This window comes from Lactuca saligna, chromosome 3, assembly GCF_052625555.1.
Source record: "Lactuca saligna cultivar CGN05327 chromosome 3, ASM5262555v1, whole genome shotgun sequence".
Taxonomy (NCBI): Eukaryota; Viridiplantae; Streptophyta; class Magnoliopsida; order Asterales; family Asteraceae; genus Lactuca; species Lactuca saligna.
The window spans coordinates 88,926,319-88,936,368 of NC_136419.1; the positions used below are offsets into that span (position 1 = coordinate 88,926,319).

The window sequence follows — 10,050 nt, forward strand, 5'->3', positions numbered from 1 at the left end:
CCTTCGGAGTTTGACAAGTTCAGTGACGTGAACTGTGAACACCACAAAACAATTACCTTTCTTGCATTACCATCCTGCTGCATTTCTTTCGGGGGGAAATGATTAAAAAGCCCAACGAAGTTTCCAAACTGTTCAAAAAACCCCAATCATGTTTTGTCTGTCCAAAAAAACGCAACGAACTTAACATTTTGTCTAAAAAGCCCAACTAAGTTACATTTTTCTGAAAGTCAAAGAGAAATAGATGATGTGGCTTATTACCGTATCGGGAAAATGACTTGTTAGACCAACAAAGTTTCCAAAACGTTTAAAAAACTCCAATCATGTTTTGACTGTTCAAAAAAAAACTCAATGAACTTAAACAAAACAAAATTGGGATTTTTTGAACAGTTTGGAACTTTGTTGGATTTTTTACACAAAATGTTAAGTTCGTTGGGTTTTTTTTAATAAACAAAACATGATTGGGATTTTTTGAATGGTTTGAAAACTTTATTGGACTTTTAAATCATTTTCCCTTTCTTTCGGTACCTAGCATGCACATGCATCAATATCCCTTAGCTGACGGAGCATAATAGGGTCCCTGGACCCCAATTTTGAGTTTGGGTCCCACCAGTTATATATTTACTGATTATTATAAATATAATAAATGGTTGCCTTGGCTTTTTGACTTCCTGCACCCAGTCCAATATGTTTGAATTTTTCAGCAACATATTGGCACCAATTTCTCTTCTCTATCCGTCTTATAATCTGTAGAAATTTCGCAAGTAACTCATTTCTTCCTCTCATCTAACCTAGACATCTAAGAAGAATTTGTCAGCCATCCGGAGATTGGATTAAGTGATGCAGCCGCCTTAGCTAGAGTGAGTGCCTCTCTCTCTCTCTCTCTCTCTCTCTCTCTCTCTCTCTCTCTCTCTAAGTCGGTAATCACTTTTAGTAGTTAAAATTCTTTAGTTTTGCGATATTGATTGTGGTTGAAATTGTTGTAGTTTGTTTATTTGTTGATAGTATGTGATCGTTAGTTTTAGGTTTTGTTAATTTGGTGGCTTTTTTATGTTGGATTTTAGTTAGTTATTCTCTATAACTCGGTAATCATTTTTAGTTGTTTGGTATTGGAGTTTCTAATTGTTAATTTATAATTAGTGTTGGTTTTTTTTTTTTTTTTTTTTTTTTTTTTTTTTTTTTGTATTTGAATAAAGAATAACATGCGGTTTATAGATTGTTTTAGTTTTTAACTAAGAAATTTCTAACATGTTAGTTTTTTTTTTGTTATAGTCTTTGAATGAGGTTTTTTGTTATATTGTGTGAATGAGAAATTTTTGTTATATAGTTAGGTAGTTTTTTTGTTTGATGGACCCCAGTTGGCTTTGAGTTTGGTTCCGCCAATGCCCCTTAGATGAGACCTAATTAAATCATATTTCTTTTTCAAGTATAGAGATCTAGGAATTGTAACATTACATAGGCAAATGGGTTTTGTGGGTATAGTGATCTATCATGGTTGTTTATTGAAGATCACCAAGAAAAAACCAACGACACTATGGTCGTTCATACAAAAAGTTCGCTGGAAAAAACCAACGGAAACCATAACCCTCACACACACACACACACACACACAGAGAGAGAGAGAGAGAGAGAGAGAGAGAGAGAGAGAGAAGCTATTAAGATTTCACGGATCACTAATGGTCTCGTTGGATACATTCTTATTGTCTGTGTTATGTTGGGCAGATGGTTTCGTCAAAGCATGGGAAGGCAAAGTTCATCGATGTTTTAGGTGGGCGTTCTCTTGCACTACGTAAGGGAAGGCGAGGGTCATCATCGGTGGGAATAAGGATTTCCCGATACTTGCTGGTCGGATGCTTCCTCTAATTTAATGGAAACATATTGAATGCTCCGATAATAGATGATGGGTGAATATCGGAGGAGATAGGGAGACGGAAGGATCGTCGTGGCTCAAGATTTTTTAGTAATTTTTTTGAATATACAAATTTAAAAATATGGGGCCGATCGATAATTGTTTTACCATATTTTGGTAAATATTTTACAAAATACTACACCGTTAATTATTTTTTGAGATTACCATGTTTAGGTAAAAAACTTGAAAATGACATTTTGTGGTGTCCCTTAGTTTTTTTTAAGAGAAAACGACTTACGAAGATAATTATCTTTGTTGTTTTGTTGGTATTTAGATATTTTTTTCTACACATTTGATAATTTAATTTGTTAAACGTTTTCACATATTATCATTGTCACCGACTATCGTATGTAACAATGGTAACATGTAAGCACATTTAACAAGTTAAAAGGTTAAATGTGTACAAAAAAACAAAAATTGTCTAAATATAAACAAAACGAAAAGTTAATTACCTTGATAAGTTATTTTTCTCACTTTTAGTGGTGATTTTATTTTTCATATTTGTTTGTATTATTTTTTCAAGCATTATTTTTAAAGTATTCATAATGATCGTGTAACGTCCGCAGATTTGGACTAGTCAATTTCAAGACTATAAACATAAAAAATAACTTTTTGATAGAAGATTATTTGGAATAAATAATCTTAAAGAAGTTATAGTATATGTCACAAGGGTTTCGTACATATAAAGAACGCTGAAATCCGAGTTATAACGAAAAAGTTATGACACGTCAAAGTTTTACGGCAAAACCGACACGACACTGAGAATCGTAAAAAATGATTTTGTGATAAAATACTTTTTAGCCTTAAAGATCTAAATAAAAGTCATAGTATACGTTAAACCGATAACGTGCATAAAAAGAACGTCAAATCTTTCTTCGTATGATGAAGTTATGATTTTTCTAAGATTTAGCATAATAGTATACAACCCGGAAATCGAATTTTAGAGCGAACGATTTTTAGCCGAAACAACCAAAATGAGAATTGAAGATCTCATTAATAGGATTTTAATGATAGAAAGAGATTCGAAAACAGAGTCCGTATGTAAAAGTTATGAAATTTACACGGTCGTTAACACTGTAATCTTCTCATACTATTTAATCTAAAATCGGTCAAGAATTAGCCGATAGTGTCAAAAGGAGAGTTGTAGATCTTGTCAATACCTACACGTGGATATAAAGAACGTCGAAAACGAAGCTCGTATGTGAAAGTTACGAAGTTAGTTGGAAGGGTGCTGCTGCGAAGTGGGTGACGTGGCGCGATCTGAGCCATTGCTTTCTCCCTACGCCTTACCACCAGATGGTGACATGTGGCACGAACTAGACGAGTTGGAGGCCAAAACTTGACAAGTTTGACCCAATTACAGCCTATAAATACCATGCCAGAGTTCCTTCATTTTTCACACCAAAACCCCTTCACTTCTTTCTCTAATTTCTCTATAAGCCTCCCAAAACCATCCCAAAGCCCTACTAACCTCAAGGTGCTAGAGGAAAGCCCCGGAGTGCCCGAAGGCTCCGAGAAAAAGAGCTTTTCTGCTCGGAAGTTTTTCCCCGCGGAGCCCGGTTCCTCGCTAAACCCCCTATAAGTTGAGTGATGCTTACCGTACTTTAAGTATCATTTATGTTTAAGTTCATTATCATTATTATGAACATATAAATAAGATTTATTAGTGATTCCAAGTCGTTATACCGATTTATCTACTTACAGGGATGATGTCTAGGGTGTGATTTAGTGAGGTGTTTCACGTGAGATTTCCAAACAGTATACTTCGTATACAAAGCGGACCCTACATCCGATATTATCCTACCTGGTTGATCCTTACTTGATAGATCATGAAAGTAGACTTTGAGTTAATGATGAATATAAACTAATAGTTAGTTACAATTAAGATTAGACTAAAACTTAGTGATAATACTGCTAGGTTTTGTCGAAGGAAAATAGAATCGTTAGAAGCGAAGCGCTGCTCGAGTTTGGAATCATCACTTTAACAAGAGAATGCGTAGTTACTTTCATCTTACATATAGATACCAAGTATTTAATATAAATTACGTGCTATGTGTGCATATTAACTGTGTTCCTGATATCTATGCTAGATGAACGATTTATACATGTTTATGTGATTTAAACTGTATACGTATTTTTATACTCATAAATATATATTGGGTAGCAACGGGTGATGAGAGATAGGTGATGATAGAAAGGTGATGATAATTAGATGATGATAGATAGGTGATGATAAATAGGTGATGTGAGATGAGAGGAGATACCATAACCTTGACTGGCGGTGTGGCGCTGTAGTCATCTACCAGAGTATAGGTGGCGACCACAGACTATTCTAGACAGTCATGTGGAAACACCAGCAGGCTCATAACCTGTAGGTGATGAATTACAAGTTTAGGCGATGTTGTAAGTACGCATTCATGCTATGATACTCTAACCCTTACTATGAATTACGAGTTCAGGCGATGTTGTAACTACGTATTCATGCGATGATACTCTAACCGTTACTAGGTACGTATTGAGGGAGTAACCCCCGAATCAGTACTATCTATGCGATGTAGGCAATGATCCCTAGGAAAAGTACTTAGGAATAAATATATAAGAAAATGCGATGTAAGGATATGAGAAGTAAATACAATGTAGGAGATGACCCTTAGGATGAGTTTTAGGGAAGTTTAAATGAAGAAAAAGGGGATGGGTAATCGCGTTAATTATTTGACATAAATTATGTGAATACACAAATTAACTATATTATTATGGGTTGAAAACCCTGTGTATTTGTATCACATGTATCGATACTGTCACACCCCGAAACCTAGGGCGGAAACGTTCCGGGGTGGAGGTGACTTCAGGTTAAGTATCATAACCAATGTAAATAGTAAGCGAAGTAAACACAAAACATTACATTACATAGATTCATTACATCAGTTTGAAAGTAAAGTAATACAAGTTTCATAAATAGATAAGTTTAAACAAAAGAAAGACATGACTCCATACGCTCCGTCTTCTGCAAAAGAACGCGGGAATACCTGTCTACGGTGAACCTGAGAATACAAGCAGTTTAAAAATCAGCATAAAGCTGGTGAGTTCATAAGCAGTTTGTTTTATGAAAATGGACAAGATTCCTTTTGTTTTCTAAAAAAGTGGTTATCCAAGAAAATCCCATATTTTCTTAAAAGTAATGTTTATTTTTCCGTTATGTTACACAATTCTGGTTATGTATAGTTATTACCCCAGGAAAATCCTATATTTTCCTAAAATTTGGTTACCAATCCGAAATGTAATGTAAAAGATGTATACTGAAAACCTGATTATCCTTATGAAGTGTATATTAGTTTACCAACCCGAAATGTAATGTAAAAGATGTATACTAAAAAACTGATTATCCTTGTGAAGTGTATGTTAGTTTACCAACCTGAAATGTAATGTAAAAGATGTATATTGAAAACCTGATTATCCTTGTGAAGTGAATGTTAGTTTTAACATGTACATAAAACTATCATCATAGTAAACTAATTTCAACGGTTATGAATTTACTATATTCATTATTACTAACAAGTAATCTCTGTTATCCAAATTGCGAGTTCTATAACCATAATATAGACTAGATATGGCAAAGGAAGGCCAGTATCATTTATAACTTTTGTCACCCTTGAACCTTTTGGTTAGGCTGTAGCTGGTAGCCAGGTGCGGGGTAGTCAGCCCCGTATAGATCTATACACTCAAGTCACGCTCCCTATCTAAGAGATACTGGCTACAGAGGCGGTCCTCCACTTGCGTATCTCTGTGGAGTGTTCTCCGAGGACGTGTCTCCAATTTTATAGGAATAACAAATCTACAAGTAATAATGCGGAAATATCCTGTTTAAATTCTATTTACAAAGATGATCCTCCACTCGCGTATCTCTATGGAGTGTTACCTAGGACAAAACAAATGTACTAATCTAATGCTTTTAACAATAAATAAGTGGAAAATCATTTGTGAAATATATAATATAACATTATATAATAAGATATGAAATCAGTTTGTAAACTAACTCTGCAAGTTAAACGGTTGGTTAATACGGTTTCGATTGCTAAAAGCAAATGGAATATGAAACATTTAAATTGAAATAATAAGTTTAAGCACAAGATATTCTTATACTTTTGCTTGTATTCCCCCCCCCCCCCTGAAAACATTGAAAAACATTGAAAAAGGGTAGGGGTATGAACTTACCGGACGAGGAATGTGTCGACTAGGATGCTAAACGTCGGATCGAGGCTTGAAAACGTGCGAGGTTCCTATGTAATGTTAAATGATACACAAATGTATCTAATTAGACTTTAAATCACTAATCAGATACGATTATACACTCCAAGACGCGAAAACACTTCAAATTAAGTGTTTGGAGTGACCCAGGTGACTTTTATGGATGTATATGGCTCGAATATGGAGTTTACTCTTCAAGAGTAAACTCTTAGAAGAGTTTTTGGCCCTAAACACCACATCCCCATGAGTTTACAGCCGTAAACTCATGGGTGGTGCTCTTAAGTGCTAAATGGTCTTATAATATTTGAGGGATGATGCTAGGTTTGGTTCAAGGGCATTAGAAAGGGATTTAATCAATCAGATGGACCATTTAATGAGTTTACGGCAGTAAAATAGGAGTTTACAACCGTAAACTCTCACCCACTCAATCCTTATGTGCTTTGATGGTCATAGGTTAATCACATGTGATTTAAACTCATTTACAAGCCAAGGGGTGAATTTAGGGCACCATTTAACCCATTTATAGGAGTTTAAGGCCCAGGAACGCATTCTTGGGGGATTTACGTCCGTGAACTCCTAAGGGAGTTGTTTTCATCAAGTTTAAGGCTTCTAATTCGTTTGTGGTTGCTTATCGTTATTAGTTTAGGGCTTAGGAGGTGTGTAAATGGCATTTTAACACCTAAAAAGGAGTTTACTACCCATGAAACGGTGTTTACAGCCCAAGCATGTTCTTGGGCATTAAACTCAGGCTTACTCCCTATATGATGAGTTTAAGGTGTTCTAAGTCCAATCCAGTAAGTCCTTAAGCCATATCTAAGCTCCAATGGTGGTTTGGAAGGGTTTTAAGGCTCAAAAAACCCCCTTTATATGTGTTCATAGCCCAAGAGTGTTCTAGGGCCGTAAACACATGTTTATGGTCCTATTCCATGATTTGAACATGAAAATGAAGGTTAAAGATGTTATACTAGGAGCTAGGATAGTTACCTTGGTGATTTGAAGCTTAAAATGAGTGATTTTGGATCAAGAAGTTGGATTTGAGGAGAGAGGTTAGAGAGAGAGTGAAAAAGCTTCAAATGAGGCTTAAACAACTTTAAATATGATTTGGATTTGAGACACGGTGAAATTGTACCCGATACTGACGTTAACCGAGGCTTTTGGTCGCACCCGATTAAATTTTCTTAACCCGATTAAATTGTCGAAACCCGATATGGTCGAAACTAAAAATTTTCTAATTACTAGTTTGGGGTGTTTTCATGTGTTTATAACGTGTTTGGATACTTATGAGGTCAAAGTAAAAGTCTTAACTTAAATGACCTAATCCAAAAACGAAATCGGAACAATTCGCTTAAGACAAATTTTACGGACGAAACGGGTTACGACGATGGAACAACTTCGGGTTGTCACATTATCCCCCCGTTAGAGGGCATTTTGTCCCGGAATTCAAAGACTAAGATACAAGTTATGGAAAAAGGTGCGGATATATCTGCTTCATCGAATCCTTCACGTTCCCAAGTGATCTCAGGTTCCCGCATGACACTCCAGCTAACCTTCACTATCGGGATGCAGCTTGGTTTCAAACGTTTGATCTTTCGGTCTATGATCTCAATTTGTTTGTCCCGGAAGTTTAGGTTTTTGTTGTTCTCGGTCACAACAGGATGGATTTCTATGGTTTTATCAGATGGGTATTCATTAAGAATAGAGGCGCAGAATGCAGGATGAATGTTGCTAAGTTCTGAAGGTACTCGGAGTTTGAAGGCTACGGGATCGATTCCTAACGAGGATCTCGAAGGTCTAATGTACCACGAGTTAAGTTTTCCGTGCTTTCCATAGTGTATCATGTCTTTCCAGGGTGAAACCATTAACATGACACGATCTCCAGCCTGGAATTCCAGAGGTTTCCATTGTATATTGGCGTAATTATTCTATCGATCTAATGAAGTTTTCAATCGTTCTCGAATCTGGATGATCTTCTCGATGATTTCACGGATGATTTTAGGACCAGTGAGGGTATTACTGGGGGATCGACTCTTGGCTAACTGCGTGTCTCCTACCTCACCCCAACACAAGGGAATCTGTACTTTTGACTGTAAAGGGTTCGAATTTGTATTGTACTCACTCGGGAAAACTAGGTAGCTTGATGGTGAAATCCATGATAGTCATCTTTTATTTCCATTTGGGTATCTTGGGCTGCTGGAGCAATCCCGAGGGTTTTTAACTAGGCTTCTCAGGTCTGAGCGAGTAAATGAGTTTAGATGGTCATTGTCAATGTCTTAGTCTTGCTGTCTGAGCTTTCCTTTCGGCTAAGGACACCTTATGTTTATGTTTTTCTGGTCGAAGATATGTTGTAGTCTCTTATGGTCAGTGAAATTCACGTATTTGGTTCCATTGAGATCATGTCTCTCAATCTTCAGTGCAGGGACTGCTACTCCAAATTCCAAGTCGTGAGTTGTGTAGTTAACTTCGTGTGCCTTTTGTGTGTCTCAAAGCGTGAACGACAACTTTTCCTTCTTGCCTAAGCACATAATATAAACTCTGATTAGACGTACTACAAAGGACAACGAAGTCCTCTGTTTCTTCTGGCAGGGAAAGGTTAGGTGTGATGCATAAGTCTTACTTCAATGCTTGGAATGAGGTATCTCACTTTTTACTTCAACAAAGGGGTACACCTTTCTGTGTTGGAGTGGTTAAGGATTTGATGATTTTAGAAGAAATTTCTGAATGGGTCTGCGATAACAGCCGGCGAAACCCAAGAATTGATAGGTTTTCTATGGGTGTCTTCGGTGCCAACCAATTTTCTATTACTTCGACCTTAGAAGGATTCACGCGTATGTCTTCATCACTCACTACATGACTAAGGGAAAAGGGTTTGACCGAAGGGTATCAATACGAACTCTTAGTGATCATATGTAACAGCCCGGAATTTCAGGTATTGTTTTAAAACTATCTTTGGGGCAGTTTTAGGAGGGGACTCGGCGAGTTGGTGCCTGACTCGCCGAGTAGGACCATGGACTTGGTCGCAGATTCGCGACTGGACTCGACGAGTCCATTAGGGACTCGGCGAGTCGACGCTGTTCAGCAGAAACCCTAGCCGTTTGGTTCTGGATCGTATATAATGCCTCTTAGGCCGTCATTGTACGTTTTTTTGGCCGATTGTGAAGAACCTAAGCATCTGTGGACGACTAGAGGAGAAGGGAAGGCTATTGGGACTTTGAGGAGATTGTTAGGCAAGAAGAGGCAAGGTTGTGGTCAAAAGAAGATCAAGAGGATTGAGCTCTGAAGGTTGGGGACGCAGGGAACACGTTTTCCAGGTAATACTCGGACCATTTCTGTTGTTTTGGTGGTGTACACGAATCTAGGGTTTATGAGACCCATTTGGGGATTAGATAGATTATTATGTTGTTACCCAATCGTTTATACCCCAGTAATAGGATGCTTAGAGGTCCAGAAAGTCCCATGGGTGCATGTCTCGGGACCATGCGTATTTCAGGAGGCAGATGATCGATTGCATGGCATGGACTCGCCGAGTCCAATGATCAGACTCGGCGAGTAGCTTGAAGATTTACTGGGACTCGCCGAGTTGTTCTTCAGACTCAGCGAGTAGTTGAGGATTCATTGGAACTCGTCGAGTTGTCTTCAGACTCGGTGAGTGGAGTCGGGGTGGCCCCGCGATTCTTCCACGAGGACCTCGTCGAGTCAAGAGGGATACTCGACGAGTAGATAGGAGAACAACAGGGAAAATTGGGGTGGACGTCTAGACTCGCCGAGTCGCCTTTGCACTCGACGAGTCCGGTCAAGTTGACCGTTGACCAGAGTTGACCTGCATGTAATTTCGTAGGGTCAGTTGTCTTGTTTGATAAGATTATTAATAAGGGTATATGGTATTATAGGGAGGCTGCAGA

General features: G+C 37.7%; 1 long non-coding RNA gene across 1 annotated transcript; it reads left to right on the top strand.

Moving 5' to 3' along the window:
• The first annotated feature begins 679 nt into the window (after positions 1–679).
• On the top strand, positions 680–2,101 carry LOC145033838 (uncharacterized). The gene is made up of 2 exons (XR_013677733.1): positions 680–857; positions 1,720–2,101. It is a non-coding gene; the product is annotated as an uncharacterized LOC145033838 (long non-coding RNA).
• The last annotated feature ends 7,949 nt before the right edge of the window (positions 2,102–10,050 follow it).